Here is a 21968-nt window from a genome sequence, read left to right as displayed (position 1 = left end):
TCTAACGCAGCATGCCATCCATTTAATTCGCAATGGAATTTCCAAGAAGTTCAAATGTCCACGCAAGATATTTAAATCGTTTATCACGTGCTATTTTGGAATTGTCATCTCGCTCAGAGATACTGGAAGTAACTGGATTTCACAGACGCGAGGCGCCCAGAGCCATTCATGCATTTTACACATATGTGAATGAACGTGTTACTTTTTCATTAGTAATTTTTTGTCTGCTCAGACAAGACCGTCAACACGTTCAGGCATTTCCCAGCACATTCTACAAATTGACCTAAAAGATAGCTCTGACTTAAGTTCTTGAAAGTTTGGGGGTTTGTACACGATCAACACATTACAATGATGCTTCATATCAAATTAAATGTTTATCTTTCAAAAGTACTGTGAAGAAACAGTTACAATCATGAAATTTTGAGAATTAAAGGGTGTCATTTGAAGAAATAAATGTCATTCGATTTTAAGTATCGATGCTAATTATAATAACTTTAAAAACAAAGAATGGAAACAATAAATAAGTATATCTAACGAGTTCTCGACTGGTTTGCGAGAGCCGCCTCCCTCCCCTTTGAGACACTGAAGGGAGTAAGGTGCACTGAGCCGAGCTCGCGCTGCTTCAGGGGCACGCGCGCGCCCTCGACCGCCTCACGTCCCGTCGCCAGGGAAACAGCCAATGAGCGGCCGCGGTCGGCGGTTCCCGCGCCAGTGACACGAGCGCGGCGGCGCAAGGCTGAGTGCAGCGCTAATTAACCGGAGTAATGCAGCTGTGCTCACATCAGGCGCAGGCCCCAGCAATTAAAGAGAGAGCGGCACCAGGCTGTCATTTCCCGCTCACGCAACCTCTGCTGAGCCACCGGCGTGTTCGTAACAGTTAAACAAGTTCAAAAATTCACGACTGGAGAATTCATGGCGAGAATTTTACACATTTACGGAAAAATAAATTTAACCCCAATTAAAACACAAACTGAAGAACCCGTTGCTGAAAACAATATATTTATCCTTCCTGTATTATATTTATTTATTTGTTTACTTATTTACTTATGTGCAATGTTTGCACATTGATGTGATTTGCTTGTAGATGGTGATTAAAAAATACTAAGAGCTGCGTGCTTTTGCGAATAATAAAACATATGCTTCGCAATAGTATCATTTAAGATATTCATATAACAACTGAATAGAAGCATCTGTCTACTGAAACCGGAATATAGCATCTTCCTGCCTGGGAATACATGTTTGAAGATAAATCGTTAATTTTAAAGTATAAACTACAGGAATCCCAATCAGGCAAATTTCTTATGGAACGTATATCCTCACTTTTCACTTCCACCCCAAAGGACACAATCCTTACAATCTACGTGCATTTGTGAGACTCCGTCTTTCTGGTAGAGAAAACTTTCTCAAAAAGTGATACAGCGGGACCCCCTACTTTGTCAATGCCACTATTTATGCCACATTAATGTACAAATGCAGAACGTGGAGTCATTACGTATCGATGCACCTACTTGAATCCATTTTTATCCTGTTCGCCAGCAAGTTTAATTTAATTGCAGACTTGTTCAAATTTTCAGTGCAGCGAACACACTCCAAGCGAAACTACCTGTCCTAAGCTGTGGAAAGTCTAATGTGTCCCCGAAGGTCAAAATCAAATCCCCCTCTATGGGATTGGCATCTCACTTTAGAATGGTTGATGTTACTTTGTTTTAATGGGCAACTCATATTTGTCAGCATATGAATCCTATCACTATATTCGCCTAACACAAATCCAATGTGGTAAAACTGTAATCAGGTTCTTCAAATTAAACAACATTTTCTGGGCCCTTAAATATATATTTAAACTTACTTCATCCACTGCATTCTTGCCATTCTGCAACTTTTGAGAACGGGGTGAGGGGAGGGGTGCTCAATCTTTATCAGAAGGTTCATATAATTAAAAGGAAGTCCAAAATGTTGGATATACGAACTTATTTAAATTCTGTTCTACAAACAGATAAATATAAAAGTAACTAGGTTAATAATTGATTTTTAACATCAAATATGATACAAAGTCGTCCTCGCCACAGCAGCTAAAATTGTCTTTCAAGCCAAAGTATCCCACTTATAAATTCAGCAAACAAATCTCTAGCAAACAATGAAGAGTGAAAATACTAACATTACATTCGAGTTTTAACGTAGTATTAAACATATGTTAAAGCAACGACACCCCGCCCCCTCATTTACTGGAAAGCCTAAACTTTTTTATTTCTTCTGGTGGGAATTTTAGGAAATATCAAAACTACAATTTTGGGCAGATATTTGCAGATTGCAAATTTTTCTTTGCACTGCGCTGACATTTAGTACTGACCCAGTAGGGAAACAATGCCACCATTCATAGCACTAGACGTAGATTTCAATCGACTTAAGCGGGCACAATGAGATGTGGTCATTCAATGGTTACCCATATTGTGTTCTCAAATTTTCTCTCAGCAAAAGTATAATGACTCGGTATTGTATGGGTGCTTAGACAAGGGCTCAGAACAAGAGACGCTAGTTTTGTCTGACGGTGTGAGAAAGTCGTGAAGGGATCTTTTCTTCCAGATGGTGTTAAATTCATCTGCCTTTTTAACATTGGCCTTGCACAGCAATCTGCTGCTCCCTTGCCACAAAGGAGAATCTCTGGTTCCCACTAGTTAACATGCACACTCACGCAGTCTTCAAACTTCCTCCAACTTGTTTTCACTGGGTATTGGCATATGTATTTGTAGATTGTGTTCTAAAATTCATATGTAATACCACATTGCATTTGGTCAAATTAATTCTGATGATTCGCTTTTTTGGAAAATTTGTATTGCTTTGAGTCTGTTCCAGAAATTATATCACAAGCCACTAGGTTATAACAAAATAAGCAATTTTATGCATAAATTACTCTAAATACCATTTCCCTATTTTATTTGCATATTTCAATAGTTGAAGACCACTGTTTCCCATTCCAGTATGCTTAGTTGCGAAACAGCCTGTTCATTGTAATAAACTCTTCCAAAAGCCTTTATGTAAAGAAAAGTAGTATTTGAACACGATCATTGAACATTCTTTAAGTGAGTATATGCATGCAGAAACTCCTGTCATGTTCTAACATCAGAATTCAATAGTTACCAATTAGGCGGTATATCCCGTTTGGAACAACATTTAAACTGTAATTTCGCATGCCATCTTATTGCTTAGACTGCATTTCCCCTGCTCTCAAAGGAAAGAAATGTGCACTTTGTAATGCAAATGTTTTTTTAAAACAAACAAAGGCTTTAAGTAAACAGCAGTTAGTGATTACAGCACCATTGAATCATACAGTAAACAGCACACTCATTTACACTTTTACAATGCAAACGTTGTTTGTCCCAAACAATGCATTTAAGTAAACAAGCAAGTGTCATGGATGGCCATTACAGTAATAAAAGTTAAGCAGGCGTGTGCCAGACAGCTCGCCACTAAACAACATCTATCGGGATTTGAGTAAATAAAAGACGGTAGCAAGGTTCATAGCTTCCAAGTCCTCCAACCCGGTTAGCCTGTTGGGATATAATAGCCCGCTATTAAGTGAAACTATTGTCCACTCGGGAAGATTACACTCCTTAAGTTCTAGGGGCCAGAACATGTGGTGATCCCAGGAGGGAGGGCACAGTCTGGCGTGCTGAGGGATGTGGGTGGGAAATGCCATCACATTTGTTTTAGAGATAGAGGGCTGCACTTGACAGTTTCTTGCCCCCCCCCCCACCCCCCCCCCTCCCCAATCCCAGCTGCCTGTCATCGGCTGCGCCCGGGCACGACATTGCCACTTGCCCCCCGAGCGTGGGAAACGGAGCGGCCAGCCGTTCACATCTCCTGAACTCCGTTTAACGGAAGCAATTAGGCGCAAGCTTCAGACTCTTCTCTCCCCCACCCCCCACCCTTTCACGTCTGCACACGTCCTAATTATTTCAGTTTGGGATGCCAACGCTGTTTCCTGGATATATCCGATCATCCTTAAAAAAGAAAAAAAAGTGCCCACGTGGGTAGCGATCAGCACGACGTGCTTTCGTCTCCTTCATCAAATGTCAGTTTCATTTCCAGTGCTAGACGCAGAGTAAGACACTTTTTTTACAGTTTGACAAGGGGGGAGGCGATATCGTCTCCATCATGTCTTTCTGCTTGATTGCCTTCCTCAAGGAAACCGTGCTGGAAGAGCAAAGCATCTGTCTTTGCTTTCTGAATAAAAAAATAACGATCAGTTCTACATCTTGCTATTGAAACTCGGTTCTCTTCTATTCAGTCGCCTATAGGCAGATTGGTTTATTTACGCAAACACTTTTGGCGTGCACATTAACACGTATTTTCCTTTCTTTCTTGGGAAGACATGTGACTACAAACGCCAACTCATGAACGTATCTTTAAAGTTCTGTCACATATTCCACGTATCATTTTCTCTTGCTGATATTTTCAGAACCGTGATACAAAAACCTCTCCCAGGCCTTTTTTTTCAGATTTTAAAACTTTTTATCCCATTCGCTTTCCCAATTCTATTAACCCCAACCGACACTCACGTAGTGAAACAGCCAAATAATTACTTTGAGAAGCAATTGTTCAATCGAACATCAGTATCCATTTTCTCTAGAACAGTTTAATATTTCAGCTACAAAGTTGCGACACAAGTTTCAGTCATAATCTTTTTTTAATAACTAAGCAGATCTAATCAGTGCAAAACGTTCAGAGCAGGCGTGCCACAAGGCACTTGTTTAACTCTTGCATTATAGTTAACTTGCAACCACCGAGACTTTACTTCCGTCACAATCAGCACTAATACCTTTATTAAGCACATTTTCATATTGAACTCTGTAGACATCCCATCTGCTCAACTTTGTAAGAGTTTAGCATCGACGGTGTGCGTTTCCATTATTTCTCTCTCTCTCTGAAGCTCCACGAAGACCCTGGAAGCAGTTTTTACTTTCGGTTATCTAGCTTTATGACAGGCAAATACACTCATACAGCTAGATAACCAAAGATAACAACTAACTTCCTCAATCCTTGCGTTTGCTGTTGTCTTCCACTCTCTTTACACTCGCAGACCTGTATTCTGGAACAGATTTCGCCATGTTCACATTCTCATCATTTTCCTCAGATGACTTCTTGGCCCAGAGATACTCATCTGTACACTGGCACTGAGAGGGTGCATCGTCCCTCGAAGTTTTTGCCCAACTTCCACGGAACTTAATATTCAACATTAGCACTCCAGGCTCCCGGTATTAATACCATGAAGAAAAAAGCCGCCCCATCGGCGTATTAGTCTCGATATGATCTGGACAGAGTTAGAGTGAGGTGCATCCATCCCTCCACAGGCCTCTATTTGCATTGTAAATCGCTTCATTCTCACAAAGGCTGTATGAAGACGTTGAGCCAACAGCACTATCCAAAGCAGCTACATAGCGTAAATATTTTCTTTTTTGCTTATTCCGTGGTGGAAACTGACATAACGATTAAGAAAGCAGAATGCGATCGCCTCAGTTGCTGTCGATCGTATCTTTTTTTTAATGGCAGCGGTGGCAGGTTGATTATATATTTTTTGGAAATCGGTCCCCATCAACGCTTGGAGAGCTGGAAAGGCAGATGCCGTCGCACCATTGCTGCTGCTGCTACTAGGGGTCTGAAGACGGATCAGGGCCATCATTGGGATTGCGGTGCCGAAATCTGGACCAACCCGGCGAGGTCAAAGGTCCCGGACCGCGGGAGGCCAAGGTAATGATGATGTCATGAGAAATTTCAAGTACACGTTTATTGATATGCATGGCTGATCAGCCGTCAGCTCCCGCCGGAAACAAAGGGACTCCAACCCCCCCCCCCCCCCCCCAACACCTTTATTTTCTCGCCAGAGCTAAAATAGCTGCGGCCCTTTTGCTTTCCTCCCTGCAAATAATGTGTGACCAATCCTGGCTCTGGAGGACTCTTTCTCTCTTTGGACAGATTAAAGCTTCTCTGACCGGGGTAACGTGCATTTTCCTTGAATTTTTGTTCCCTCGCAGTGCTGCTACAAGGCATTTTACGATTGCTTAAAAACAGGGCCTTGCTGTTCGGGGAACTGGAGATCTGAGCTCTCTACGCAGTGAGTCCATGTATAAATACGCAAACAATTTGCTCCGCTGTTTGTTTTTAATCGCTTCCCATCGTAGTCAGATGCTGTCTGGTACCGGGATTCTTCAATTAAAATGTACTTGATAATCGCCAGCGTGCAATGAGATCAGAGATGGAAAGTTCACAGAATGTCTGAATGCTACGTATCAAGCTACTCTTCGAAGGCGCTGTTGTGTTTTCCTGTTCCATTAGTATGTGTAGCAAAATATTACATAAAATCTTTACTGCCAGCTTTCTGTGTCATTTTATTTCTCAGGTCAGAGGAATGTGTTATGAAACGTATTGTACCTATCACTATAAGTAGCCATTTAAAAATTCCGCTTCACTTGGGACACCCGAGGATTTATTTTTCGAAGGAAGACAACCCGGCATTCAGAAATCTGCACCGAGTTATAGAACACGGATTGGCTCCACATTTATAGAAAAAAACACTCAATTGCGTCATATTCTACTCACAAGAGAAAATGGGACTAATAGAGCGATAATGTAGAATTCCCGTTCCTATTCATGGCTGGCGTTGGCCTGCTTATTTTGTTAAGCCAAAAAGGTATTAACATGATATGCAGACGAGTTTGCCTGCACACTAAGAGATACGATCTGAAAGGTTACCTTAAGTAGCTGATTGTTCCCTTTCTAGATTTGCAGATTAATTAGATAAGATTTCACCAAGTGAGTTTATTCAGAGACAGAGAACATTGTACAAATCTCATGTAGAATCAAATAGCGCCAGTTTATTTTATGTACCTTCATCAAAAGGACGCTACATCAGTTTTAATGTTTTTATGAATACGACAGCGTATTCACATATTAAAACTTAATTAAATGTTACAAGCAATACGATGAGTTTCTAATAAACTATGCTATCTGTTTTGCAATTAGGCATTTATTTCTCATAATTTGACGAGGCTTCCAAATTACTATTTGTGACTATTTTCTCCTATTATAATTGTTCATTCGCACATCTGTTGTATACGTTTTGCAATTGGTGGACATTATGCTTTAATTATTTGCCCATTCTATACAAATCTATATTTCAATTGGCAATTCTAGCCTTTGAAACAATGCTCCCTTGATTATCACTAACGATCTATTACTGTGTCAATACCTAACTTAGGACAAGAAGTATCTGCAACGTAGGACAACATGCTTCATTAGTCTTAATTTTCCAACGACAAGACTATGCCAAAGTTTTATTTTATTAGATCGCTTTTCAGGATGCCCACTACGATTATGATATCAGAAAAATGTTACAACGTAGGGACTAAATACACATAACAGTAACAGGCAGTCAATAAATGGAGTACATTAAAGCGAGTTATAGTAGTTAGAAATGGTACAGCAGACGGGAGTACTGGTTGTACAACTTCAACCCTGCTCCTGCATGAAATGTAACTGTATCCACAGAATGAGACAATTATACGTTTTACCAAAACAAACGAAAGGCACAGGCTGTGACGTTAACGTTACTGCGCAGCAGATAGGTCCATTTTGAATTAAATGGTGGCTCACTAACCAGAATACACAGCGGAAAGAATTTTTACATTATAAGGGTCATTTTCATGAAGTGACATCAGTGCCGTCGTAAAATGCAACAGTGAAAATTTAAAACAACTAATACATTAAATAGCGAGTCACAAATAAAGTATCTCAAATACTAATGTGTTTTAAAATGTGATGAAGCGAATTGTGTGCAATTATCTCAATCCATTTTGACATGTACTTGGATTTGCTTAACTGTGCTCTTAATCGAATGACAATGTGTCCAATTATTGTAATATATGTAAGGCATAGCAGACTGACGTGCAAACAGACAGACAGGAACCTTTCTGTATTTTCAATCTTTGCAGGCGCAAAGGGCCTATTACATAATATAAATGTAACAGCTACAACGTCTGGTCTCTTTACTACCCAGAAAGGTGAATACTGTATACCAAAAATGGAGATTGTGTATCTTGGATATCACAGAAGACAATGTTATAAACTATAGGCAATACCGACATACCTTAATACACCTTGTGCAGCATCCTTCCAAAATAAATAATTCACGAAGAACACTTGTAACGATTTTAAATGTAGAGGTGCATATTACTGTTCAAAGTAATAGACTACCGTAGGCACTACTGAAAACTATTAACGCAATGCATTCAGTAAAAGACTATGGAATGATGTCTGGATGCTATTATCAATATGGGAGTTCAGTAGTGGGCTGCACTTGGTGTAAATATCAACCTCACTCTGTGTCCCAAAGTCTGCAGCAAATTGTGTATTGAAAATAATCTTTCTAATGAATTAGTTCGAACAGATAACAACGCTCAATTTGAAATGAATCTTTTCAGTATTTAAATTAGTCCAGTTATATGATTTTCGCTTTATATGTACAGGAAGAAGTAATTTCACGAAATGTAATCTTAACCGGTTAGCTGTACCATTTTCGGGGGAAAGTCCTTTAGCGCCAACGTCACTAAAAGATACTAGTTGCCAAAAATGATTGTAGCAATAATGACTACCTGTCACACAGGTTGCCTTTCACTTGCAGCAGTGTGTTTTAATAGGAATAATAATTAAAGGCAATGGCAGTGGCAATAGTCAACGTGACGATTATATACTCGTGTTTCATTAGTGATGTTACCAATTTCAAACCTGCCAATCTTCTTTTAGTTCCCTTATTACTATATATACGACTTTGGCACAATAAAGGAGGCTTTAGATTATTTTATTGAAGGCTTACTTTAGCCACTTTTCCTGTTGCCTTTATAATTGAATTAAGGAGTTCAAAATGCAAGGAGCAGTCTGCAAACATCGAATTGTTGGCTCGGTTTACCTTATTTAGGTTGGCAAGTGCACGCCTATTAAAGCACTGCTCATACAATCCCTCAATACAACTTTTCATTAAAGCAGCTGATGAACATTTTACCACATATTTGATAAATCATATTCCACCTTAATATCATATATGACCAAACGAGTACAGGTATTATAAAGCGAATAAATCACTATTGGACATACAGTATGGATCTCGATTGCCTAAAACATAAATGTACCTACATTTATACAGCAAAAAACTCGGTTTAAAACACATTTGAAAGGTGTGTCTATAACACAACGGTTTGTTGAGTCAAGTTGTATATGAAAATATCATTAAGTGGTCTGCAGATTGGGACGTGATTGTCATGCCACTGTTGTAATCTTTTTATAGGTCTCCAGACGGATTCAGCGACATTGTATGGCATGGATCTGAAGTACCCTCGTGATCTTAAAATAATGTAGCGACTACACATGTTAATATTCAGATTTCATAATTGCCTGCGAATGTACGTGTGCACGTGAGCTTTATGTGATGCATTTCTATAAATACATGGACTTATATTCGACATTTTGCTGCCCTAATTCTGGATTAGACAAATGGATGTTAATTAAAGCGAATTTACTGAGTCATTCTAGGAATCACCTTTCTCATTGGAGCTGTGTGTAATACTTATGAATAAACCGCAGACCACTAAAACGAGATCTTGCTAGTCAAAACAGCCATCTTGTATGATAAAAGGCCATTTAATTATAGTTATCTGCAGTGCTTTTGCAAACCACTTGACTTGCATTCTTTGTTGATCTGTACTTTTCCTCTACATTCAAAATTTGCCTTTTTATCTGGAATTATTGTAGCTGATCAGTGTCATAATTGCAATTTGACATAAGGGCGCCGTACCCTTTACCATAACTGTATGTGCATTTTAAAGTCAATTGTTTCAGGTAGCCCAATCTGTCAATACGAACCTATATGACACAATAACAAGATCACTACGACATTAGCTAGATGTTTCTATACGGTTAACATGGTACATAATTCACATGCATTTGTATACACAAAATACAGAATATGCTTTTTACCGTTTTCTTCGGTATTATGTTTCAGAACATGAATGTATCCGGTTAACTCTCAACCTGTAAAATATCCACGAATTAAAGAGATTAGTTTATGCTCCCCTATTAGAACGTCAATAATTTTGACATACACCTAAAAACGTAATAAAGTGCTAAAATTACATCATGACGACGTTTAGTCTTTTGGTAATGTTGTACTTGTGACAGGGGAGGTATTTGAAATATAAATAGTTACACAATACTCAATCCCTCCTCGGCCACTTAACACTCTTGTGTAATAAAATCATGAATATTCATTTGTACATTACATGACGCGAATTTGCAACCAACAGACAGTTTTAAGATGGTTGCTGTTGTTGCTGAGCAGTGATTATTTAAAAAAAATGCTTGCTAATGGGAGGGTGAATCCCTTATGAAAATGGACTAAAAACTAAGCTGCTCACATTTGCTGCCTGGAAGTCGCTTCTCTATTCACCTTCAAGCAAGATTAAAGCAGGTCGTTTGAACTGAAGGAAAGGCGAACCAAGAACAAGATATGACTGCAACCTAACGTTTTATGAATATCGGTGAGGTGTGTTTGCACCTTCTGCACTCACCACTTCAATTCAAATAATTCAAAGTAATACAACTCAGCATCTGTTCCTATATTTAAATATTATTCCAATGTTTTCGTGATAGTTTTGTTTCCAAAGTGGTGAAAACACAATTAAAATACACTATAAGCGATATATGTGATGACTCCCTTCAGTACCAAGATTTGCAGACTAAAGAAATATAATGCACGCTCAGTTCACCACATTTCTTTCCAATATAAATGCGTGCCCTAGTTCTGGATTTCCGCTGAAAGACTGGATTGTTCGCTACAAAACGCTCTCTGATCTCTGCCCTATTGTCGAGCTCTGAAGCCTCTCTGAGTGCCACTGACCATGGCCATGAGACTCAATTCAACACGACCAACGTAGATTGTGTATCTCTGAAACAGAACGTGGCAAATCTAATAATAAAATAAACATTTCAACAGCAATGTCAATAATGCAAACAAACTACTGATAGCAGCATGAGATTATTTTCAGACCTGGTACCTGGAATCATTATCCTGATAACCACTCTTTACACAAACATATTGGGATTCCCTACTGCAAACATGGTACTACACAGGGCAAGCTGCTCTGGCTTTCTAGTTTAAAAAAATAAGCAATGAAATGCAACTGCTGCACTTTGAATGGAGAATTACAAGCAGAGCCTTGTCTCTGTGCTTGCCTGTCAGTAATCTAGACTCGTAACAACTCCAGCAACTTTATAAATTAGCAGAGTCCCAGCCACAGATTATGAAATATTTTGGAGTCATAATTAAAGCACCCGAGCCATCGGCTAACTGCTGCGGCCCTATCCAAACCGATAAATAGGAGTCAGATTCACAGATAACATAGCGTGAGACATAATAGATCGAGATAGAAACATAGATACAGAACGAGATTGTGGAGCCGAGTGAATGGAGGGCATATATCTGACCAAAATACACATCTGATGAAGTTGTGTACGGTCAAATGTCAGAATGCTGTACATCTGTAGAATGCAATGTCGTTCTTTTTTGTTCAGAAGCATTTCGAAATGATTAAACGGAAACCTTGCAGTCGAGTAATGTAAACAGTCAACATCAAGTTCAACACCATACAAATAATTACCATAACAATTTCAATGGGCAGCCTTTCATTTCCAAGCAACACATCAGCTCTTAATGCTTAACTTTAAATGGGTATATTCTATATTTTACGGAAAAAAATACAATCATTTTACATTATCGATGGGGATTTTCTATTTGGCAAAACGAAACTCACCTTTAACTTCCAACCAACAAAAACGCCAACATTATTGCAGCACATTCACGATTTATTACACAAAAGTAATTATTATTAGTATAATCAGCCAAATCATTAAAATAAATAGAACACAGACATTGATTTAAGATTTAAAATATAATTTAACTAAACGTCAGAATTGCCACTGGCACGGGATGTTACATTGTGCAACCAGAGGTAAGGTGATGTGTATACTTACAGGCTGGTAGAACGTAAACTTCAAGGTGGTTTCATTTCTGAAATCTTGATGCACAAAACCCCGCAGCTGAAAGCTCCTCTTGGCAAGTTTTGACTTCTTCATCGGCCCACAAGCAACCCATGCCAATTTCATTCAAAATAGCCGCTTATTTCCACATTATTCTGGTTGAAATGGCACTGAAATAGAGGAGGAAAACTTCCACTCTTTAAGGAAAAATAACTTTTTTCCCGTAACATTTTGCTCTCCCAAGCCCAAGAAGTAAAAAGTGACGGCACTGTCTGCAAGTTTTTTTGGGGGGCCGGGATGAAGATTGTCCAGCCCCTCTGGCGGGGACGTGGTCTGAAAATCAAACAACTTCCCCAATTCTTTTGTTGCTGATGAACTGAAGCCCTATTGTTCATTCCTTGCATGATCTGATTTTTTTTTGTGGAAGGGCCATTCCCAGAATACGCTGTGCCTTCTCCTCTCATTTGGCAGAATAATGTATTTCTTCAACCTCCTCCTCCCGCCCCCCCCCCCCCCCGACCCACCCAGACCCTGTCTGACAGACACAACAAATGAGAATTTACTTGAATAGAGCCAAGCGCTGACAAGAAACTCCCTTGTTTTTAATATAAAAAAAAACATATTTCCGTGTGTGTATGTGAGTGTGTGGGGAGTTAACAGGCCCGTTGGGAAGTTCGCATGTTTAAGCCCCATTATTAGGCTTTTAATTGCTGAACTTTTTTCCCCCCTTTCAAAGAGCGCTCATTTTTTTTCCACACACAGAACTCCAGACATTGACCGCTGTCCATCGGATGTTGTGACGAGCCGAGAAGCTGCGAGTTCGCACTTGGCGCTCCCCAATCGCTTTGTTTGTTTTTTGTTGTTGTTGTTGGTTCTTTATATATTTATGTATTTGTTTATTTACTGTCAGCTCGTCCGACTTTCTCCCTCCCCGGCTCCCTTTTCTCCTGGTGACCGACAGCAAACATCAATACTGCAAACAAAACCAAACACCTATTTATAAAAAAAATCTGCAAATTCTTGACTTGATAGTTTTTTTATTCTTTTACCCCCCCCCCCGCCCCCCCCTCGGGAAGATACATCAACTGTGGTGTAAAGAGCAAGATTGCTGCGACGGGAAGCGCTGCTCTTGCCTCGCCATCCTGTCGACGAATAAAAGACAGCCCGGATTTTCCCGCCACCGCCAGCCATTCGTTGGTGGGTTTTGACTTTGCTTTTCCTGTGGCGGTAACAATTTCTCATTCTCCGCCTTTGCCAAGCGGACATTTTTTTCCCCTCAAAAAAATCAGACTAGGATTTTCTTCAGATCCACCCCCCCCCCCCCCCCAGTTACACACACACAGACATATATATATATCTTATATATATATATAAAAGGAACCGAAGCCAGTGAAAGAACTTGGAGATGTTTCACTGAAGGATTTTCCAGGCGTCTGGATTTTTTTTAGTGCACGCTCAGTGTATCGGCGGGGTCACGTTTGCTTACGTCACGCCAAGTGCACGTATGGCAACATTTAAAATGAAATTATTAAGCAACAAGAAAAATATGCAAATAGCCAGCTTATTGTCAGACTGCTACAGAATTGAGTGCGCCTTCCTCATTTATTTTTTTAGCCTTTAATTTTTGCCTTTTCCAATAAGAAGACTGTGAGAATAGAGCGTGCAAGATTTTTTTTTATAAAAAAAGGACACTGGAGAAATATCCATGCGTAATAACGCCGGTGGTGCGCCATCACCTCTGCTGTTGGCTGTAACGTGTGCGTTATTTTTAATATGTATATCTCTGTAAGTGTTTACTCACTTTTTTTATTTTACTGAAGCTATTGATCGAAAACGTCTGTTTCTACATAAATATTCCAATGTATCATTGTTCCCTTTTAAAGCCTATATCTATAAGCTACTTTTGTATTTAAATAGGTTATTTGTTATGGTTTTACGTTATAATTAACGGGTTGGAATCCTGTATAAATATGTATGATTTCAACATCTACCGCACTCAAAGCGATTTAGATTTGTATGCACACACCTTCATGCAAGTTTTATTGATTTCTTTACATAGAAATGAGTAAATCATTTACCTAAATCTTTATAATAAACCAATGGAATCTAGTTCTTGTTATATAACAATCATTGCTTGTTACGTACTTCCAAATACCATGCCTTAATTTCAATGCCCATATTTGCAACTGCCTTTAAGGTTTCTTTGGATATGCCAAGGATATATTTTGCTTTCGCTTTATCGCATATTTCCATCTATTTAAATACTTAAATAAAAACTAATAGCACTTTGTACAATCAATGAGCCTCAACTCATAATCAACAATATGCCTGGCAGTCTTGCCCTTTTGATTATACACAGAGGATACAGATTAAGATTTGATATATCAAGGGTAACTATTTAATATTTTTCGTCGTGCAGTTAATTAAGTGGCATTTCCTCGCGCTTATAAAATCCACAAGACATATGATAGCAGTATTTATTTTTCTATAAAGTATAATTCGTGCGTCGTAGCAATTATGCTTTGTAAATATTAACTCATTACTCACCAGTGTGTTTATAGCAGCTGCCACAGAATTCTTACATATTCTTCATCTTTATGAAACTGTATTAGCAGAATCTGTGACAATATATGTATTTAAAACGTTTTTAATAAACAAATATGCTTATACACTAAATGCATTTCATACTTATGAGATATTAATCAGATATGTACCGTTTCTAGTTTTATCGTTGTTTACAGTGTATGATTTTAAACTTTACATTAATAGAATTACCAGGCTCTTGTAGATGCAGTACCTGTGCTTGCAATAAGTTGCAGTGTATCTTACACTCATGATCTTACAGACTGCAGCTGTGTTTTGCCCTCACACGAACCAACAATTTTCAATCGAGCACGGAAAATGGTCTTTAGAATTTTTCTTAGTACGATATGTTAAAGCAATTTGAATACTTGCCCATTCTGCTTCTGCTTGCTTCAGACCCACTGCACGGTTTAGTTTGCATTAGTGTATATTTACTATGATCTCTTTTGTCTTATTTTGATGAATCATTTGGTGTAATATTCGTAGGTGGCGCGATGAAATAAAACTGCTCTGATAATATGCATCTTAAGTAGTGCATGTTTTATTGTAAAAGATAAACATGATCAAACCCACTCCCTTATTTTTCGCATTGGATTTATTCAGAAAGTAAGCGTCGCCGGATATTAATAATTCATTTCTGCACAGTTATCTATTGTATAATTAACACGGGTTTGAGTGCATTTAAACACATCCTTATATTTAATATCCGATTTCAAACATTCTTGTTATGGCTAATTATATACAACCCGCCTGACCTGTAGATTTCAGAGACAACGTGGAATTCTACACACAACAGTTTGGAAACTACTAAACCACTTAATATTTTGACCCCTGATATATTTAGATTTAGTGGTGTAATATTGATCAGATGAGTAAATTTATCAAAGTAGATACTACCATTTACTGAGCTGTTATATACATTCGGTAGATATGAGAGGAGATAGTTGAGCTGAGTCATAATGGGAAGTCAGTTTGTTCAAGGACCAACGCACGTCAACTCATACATGCTACAGTACAGCTGTATTTATTGACAAATTATTATCCTATCATGAAACTAGAGCATATTATATATACATATGTACAAACTGTGCTGTTTTATATAGCTTTATCAAACAATCAGAACTAATTTTCAGTTTAATAACTATTGCTGATTTAGTATTTTTTTTAAGTACTGTAATATTCTAATTTGTTCGTATCCACATTGACAACAACGTTTTCATTTTTGTCTTGATACTTTATATTACTTTTTCCTCTGGTGAGTTTTGTTTTAGCTTTCACTGTTTTCGGTACTCCCGTCCACATTCGCCACTAGTACATTGCACGCCGAGACGTTAGAAGCATCGCTCGTTTTTGTGTTCACAAAATGCCATTAGCACAATATTCGCCTGCATTGCAAACCACGTTAGTAATTTAAATCAGAGGTTAACACTTTTGTAAATTGGCAAGGTTTTAAGTAATGCCTGCCACAGTAGACAACAGATTACACTCAAATCCGAATTAGTAGATGTTGATGTTATTTTAGCAAATTGATGCGCTCGAGTCTTGATACTAATTCTGCAGCTTGGAAATTAAACTGACGTTAATATGTAAATAGTCTGTTTATTTTCTCTTTCAACATAATTAAAGGCGACGAAAACAAGCAATGCGAAAAAGTAACATTTATATTAATGCTTTTAAATGTACGTTAGTAAGGCTGTCTAACCTTATGTTTTTTTTAAAGTTTCACGCGCTATATTTTAGATACTAACTATGTAATTTCATAGAATGTTGCCATTATACTATAAAAACATAATCATATAAAATAGTTGAAACATTTGAGTGTTACTCGGTTTTCACTTTCTGAACCCTTCCTAGTTTAACGAAAAGGTTATGGAATGTGTAGTTATAAGCCGCTCCCGAACATTGCTTCACTACAGTGGATCAGATTGAACCAAAATCTTAATTATTATACAGTGAAAGTAATACATTTTGTTTATTTTATTACCATTGTTACTTCATAGAATGACTAGAATATACAACATATAGATCTTACAAAATGTAATCTGGAAATACACTAAAAATATTTTTGAATCATTTTTATATTTTGGAATTTTAATGATAAGAAGCAGTATCATAAAAATATCAAGTATATATTATGTATTCTATTTTATAAAATAGATTTGTATAAAGTATGAAATGAAACAGTCAAATGAAGCAATTATTTGAAAATTCTTATTAACTTTGATAAAGAGATATCGTTATTGAAACATACACACAGCAAATTACATTTCCCATTCAAAATAATATCGATAATATATATTTGTAATGGTGCAAGAATGATTATATACATTTATGTGCATCAAAATGTTTTAATGCAACATGCATAAACGAAAACGTCAATGGTGTTTCCATAACTTGTATTTGACAGCAACATGGCGGACATTTTTTAATATATTCAATAAAAAGAGTAAATGCTGCAGTGGAGTCTCATTTAAGTGAGTAAATTTAAAAAAAAACACCTTGCATAGAAAAAATACTGGTATCACCTTGATATGATTTGTAGAGCGAATGGGCGGCGCCAGTAGTGGAAGGGCGACATCTGCTGGCAGCATCTCCATTCTACTTTTGCAACAGACAGATGCAATAGTTTTGCTCTTCATCCCGAAAAGGTGTTTTGCAGACAGTTTGTAAAACCATCCCCCACCTAAAAAAGTCCATAGTAAACGATCAACAGCACTTTATGTATAACTATGCGATTCCTTTTGGAAAGAATTGAACTCTCATTAAACGATGTATATAAGCTGTAGTTAACCATAATCAGAATCTTCCAAAATATGTAATATTTCTGAATCTCGCCACCTGATACTTTAGTTTAAAATCTACATGCAATTCTCGTATATTTGGAACGTGTCAACTTAAATGCCTTCGACATTATTAATTCATAATGTGAGGAATAAAGCTCATAGCCCATTAAGGAAGATGTAGCATACAGTACGAGAAAACCAGTTAGAATTATACTTGATGTTACAATTCGTTGTTAGTACAATAAAATCTTTGTTTATTTGTAGATTACATTTGTGTAGTAATGCATTAATATACATGACAGGGGCTCTTTCTCCTAGTTATGAACTACAGTTTACTGACCTACGCGAATATTCAACAGCTATAATTTCCAAAACAATGTCAAAAGCTTATATTTTCGAAATATCACCTTTTGTCTGTAATTTCGTGTATTTTGTGTAGGAGGTAATGGAATTATTTCTAGGCGAAAAGCGACACTAGGAAAAACAAAAAGAATACATATTAAACTGCAGCAAATATTCACCGTACTCGTTAAACCACAAAATAGACAGAAGGTTTCTGTTTAATGTCTTCGGCATGTTGCATGATAACAGTCTATAATATTTCTATTGCAACGCAATCCACTATATTATTGATCGTGATTGGAAACAAATACACCTCAAAGCGCAATAGACGTGGTCGAATGTAGATGCACAGTACAGTAAAATAGTACAATTGCAGTCATTAAACTTGACTTCTACAAGTGTCTTTCTATGTATTTAAAATATATAAACATGATCTACAAAGTAATAAACAATTTACTGAGCTACTATTAATTTTGCCATTGCAAATTGATTGGAAAGACTACATTTCGGCATGAAATTGTAATACTATGTTGAAAACAAAAGATATGCGTTGTCAAAAAGTCCTCAAAGAAGGAAATCGGTTCTGCCAGCTGCAGCTATTTCTATCTTCGCACATTATAAAATACAAGACTAAGTAGGATCTTTAATATAGGGATACCAAATAAGCTAAACAATCTTAAAATATTATTCCATTGCAGAAATACCCGTTCTTAAAATGATCAATGTATGTAATTGGAATTAAAGTAAATGTTCCTACTAACGATCAAACCAACATTCTGTACATCAGAAACGCAACTTATAAATATGCTGTTACTTTCATTTATATAAAAAGCACACCAGTTTTACAAATAAACATACTTCAGTATGCAAAATCCAGGCAACATGGCAGGCCTTGTTCTATTAGGTATCGTAGCCTGAAAAGTTATTGTGTTTAAAACGCCCACTGATAGGTTCAAAAATACACCTTTTTCAGTTTTGTTCAGAACATTTCCCAATTCCTTTGCTTGGCGCGGAAGTCTCAACCTTCATATTGGGAGTAACCACTCGGTTCAATAGAAAATGCGATTGTAAGTCACACACACAGAAATTCAAACAGCAACTCGACAATACAAATTAAAGAAGCGAAAGTGTATATTTGAATAAATATAGATAGTTACCCAATTAAACCCCTGGGAATTGCAGTAAATTTTACTTCAAGCTAAGGTTTAACTTAACTTGCATTGTAATTTTCCTTTATACAAAACTATTAAATGTTAGGAATTATGCTGTATTTGCTAAACATATCTTCATTGTTTTATATAAGTATATAATAGAATAAAAATGTAATATCAAGGTTTACAAAACAGTACTTCAGGCCATATACTGTAATGCTGGAATCAGTTAGCCACTGTTACTGCATACTAAATATTCATGTTGGAGTGAGAAAAAAGCGTCGAGCTCCAGCCCCTTACTTACTGTGCAATGCAAAGCGGCCCCTGGGCTCTAACCTCAGTCTCAGAACACTGAAAGTAACTGAAATTCTGCCTGATCCCCTGTCTGGGATCATATATTCGTGATCTGCAGAGCCAACGACAAATAATTTGAACGTTAGCCAAAAGACATTTTCACCGGCAACTCGCTAAAACGTGACGTTCGCTACTTTTGCCTATTTAATTCTGCACAGATCTGAAAGTTGACCAACGGACCCCAAAGTACAAAAGACTATCTGTTTGAAATCGTCCCCTTACTGTTAGACTTATTAGCGATGCAGACGCTCTAAACGGTGGGAAAATTGATGGAATTGTTGGTACAATTTACTTTTCTGTTTAACATTCGGAAACCACAACACATAGACGAAAACCTTTCCCCCTGCACTAAAGGCCTTTCTTAATATAACTCAGCTCTAATTTACAATAGATTTGTGTCACTTCTGCAATGCCACACATGAAAACATGCACTATTAGACATCATTTTAGTGTTCAGGGCTCTATAAATTCTGGACATTTCGACTATTTTGCACGTTTTTTAAAAGAAGTACTATATATAGACACACAACACTGAACTTTAAGAACCTACAAAACAGTGAGTGTTACAGATCTGCACGACAAGGGTCAGGCAGAGTTTTGATGTGGAGTTTTTGTCGCTCCCCACATGTTTTTTTTAATGCTAATACCAAACACTAAAACTGAAAATTAGGTAACTTGTTTTACATTTTAGGCCAATTAAGAATGCACTGCATTGCTTTTGATAAGACCTGCTGTTACCTGTACCAGACTTCCAGGTGCCTCCTGGGACAAAATGTATAAAACTCCACGTGCGCTGTAAATACATGCAAGAGGACACACCTTTTAAAATGATAACCATCAGCGTGTTCTTAAAAGACGAGCCACGTGTCGCCCTCTTGCATATCTATAGTTATGGTTAGTTATTACTCCGCATCTTTCACATATATTACTTTATTGCTTGACTGCATTATAAATAGATTTGGGCAATTTACGGTCAAATAGACCCTTGTTAAATTACGCTGTCCAAAGTGATTGGTTTTCAGTATCCCGAGTAATCATAAAAATGGCACGATTTATATCAATAAAAAGGGCATCGAGGTTAAGAATCATGGCAAGCAATACAATTATTAAACGTTTCACAAAGTTTCCCCCCGGGTTAATTCAATCCATTGCGATTCCACTTTAGTGCAATAAATAGATCCCGGTGTGAAATAAATCCTTTATTTGAGAATAAAATGCAATGTTTATTGTTTCTATAAGAGATATATGGCCTATTTCGAATACATCATAATACTATTTACTAAATGTATGTATCAATATTTTGTAGGAAATGCGTTGAATCAGTAGAATAACAATATTGCAGGCTTTCTATCTTTGAAATATCGGACATTTGTTTGACCGCAAGTGCAGCACGGAAAACTTTATAACCTAAAAGGAAATTTTAAAAAATCCATCTTAAAAAAACGTAAATCTCCACTGATTGCTTAATATAAAGTATCAATTAATCATACTTATAGATTGCATAAAAACATGCACATGTACTTTCTGTGTTTTCTTTAATAAGGATATTCAAAACATGGGTAGATCAGAGGGAAATAATCTATGGGGGGGATAAACAAAATAATTTCCATCTAATAACATTCCGACTTGTCAAAACTCGTTATTAATGCTTTTGTTATTCAGTAAAAGTTTATTTGATGACAATATTTTGAGGTATTTCTTGCCCATTATTGATAATTTTAGTAGTTTTTTTTACAAAGAGGATATTTAAACAAGCGAGTAGCTTTTTAATCTGGGACAAGAAAACACGTTTAGATTAGTTAACAAACACATGTTTTGATAGACGCCATTTCACAAATATACATGTCAGTGATGTTGGCTGTAATGGAAAGTGGGATGTATAAAATACTGTGCTTACTTTTTGATACCGCATATCTTTTGTTTTGAAATAATCGGACAGAGTGGAGAATTATTTAATATTTTCCTTTCAAAAATATACAATTTTCCCAATACTCATTGATTAGGTTGCAGAGAAATATTAGTGTTACTGATTCTTAGAATGCCGATTTTGAAACCTTCAAATATTTAATAACCAAGGTATATTATCTCCACACTCGCAAAAGGCCACCAACGATTATTTCATAACCTAGCTTGCTTTACCAGTAAATTTAAAATATTCGTTGTGTCTGAGACTAAACACAAAAAGTCATCTTTATTGGTTTGCTAGTGTGACTAATTTTAGATTAACTAATTTTGTTCTTAGGGTAAGACAGGTAATTTCAAATTCCTATTTAAAAATCTTTATGTTCCTAATGATTTCCTTAAGATTCCAACATTTTACCAGATTTATGCTTTAAGCGTACATTTACAGATTAGTATAACTGTTATCGTAATAATATTGCGTAAATGCTTGGCTAATTTGATGTCCCGTTTTCTAACTTTCCACTTCCAAATAAGTTTCTATAGGCGGGTTATTCCATAAATTGGACAATCTTAAGAGTACATTATTTAATTTCTCTTTTGAGTGTAAAAAGAATGTTAAAACAAGTTACAGCCCACGCTCAACACTCGTACATCTATCAAAAGAAAGGAACAACAACATCGACTGCATCGGGAATTCAACAAGGTACGGGTTATTTTGCTTAAAGGAACTGCCTTTGTGGATTAAACCGAATGAATATAACACCATGGACGC

At 37.1% G+C, this 21968-nt stretch overlaps 1 long non-coding RNA gene across 6 annotated transcripts in view; it reads right to left on the bottom strand.

The window, feature by feature from the left end:
* The window catches only part of LOC147124550 (uncharacterized), a 244334-nt gene extending 224404 nt beyond the window's left edge, over positions 1–19930 (bottom strand). For 3 of the 6 annotated variants that reach the window (XR_015078558.1, XR_015078553.1, XR_015078550.1), the window contains exons 1-6: positions 18648–19238; positions 17855–17921; positions 17190–17347; positions 14629–14699; positions 12076–12251; positions 10024–10077 (exon numbers count right to left, since the gene is read on the bottom strand). This is a non-coding gene — a long non-coding RNA (uncharacterized LOC147124550). The other 3 variants (XR_015078552.1, XR_015078554.1, XR_015078556.1) reach the window with 3 other exon arrangements.
* Between the last annotated feature and the right edge of the window lie 2038 nt (positions 19931–21968).

The sequence above is a fragment of the Somniosus microcephalus genome, chromosome 1, assembly GCF_052327205.1.
Source record: "Somniosus microcephalus isolate GS21.2 chromosome 1, FLI_Smic_1.0, whole genome shotgun sequence".
In the NCBI taxonomy this organism is placed as follows: Eukaryota; Metazoa; Chordata; class Chondrichthyes; order Squaliformes; family Somniosidae; genus Somniosus; species Somniosus microcephalus.
This window is presented reverse-complemented; position numbering and strand designations above follow the sequence as displayed.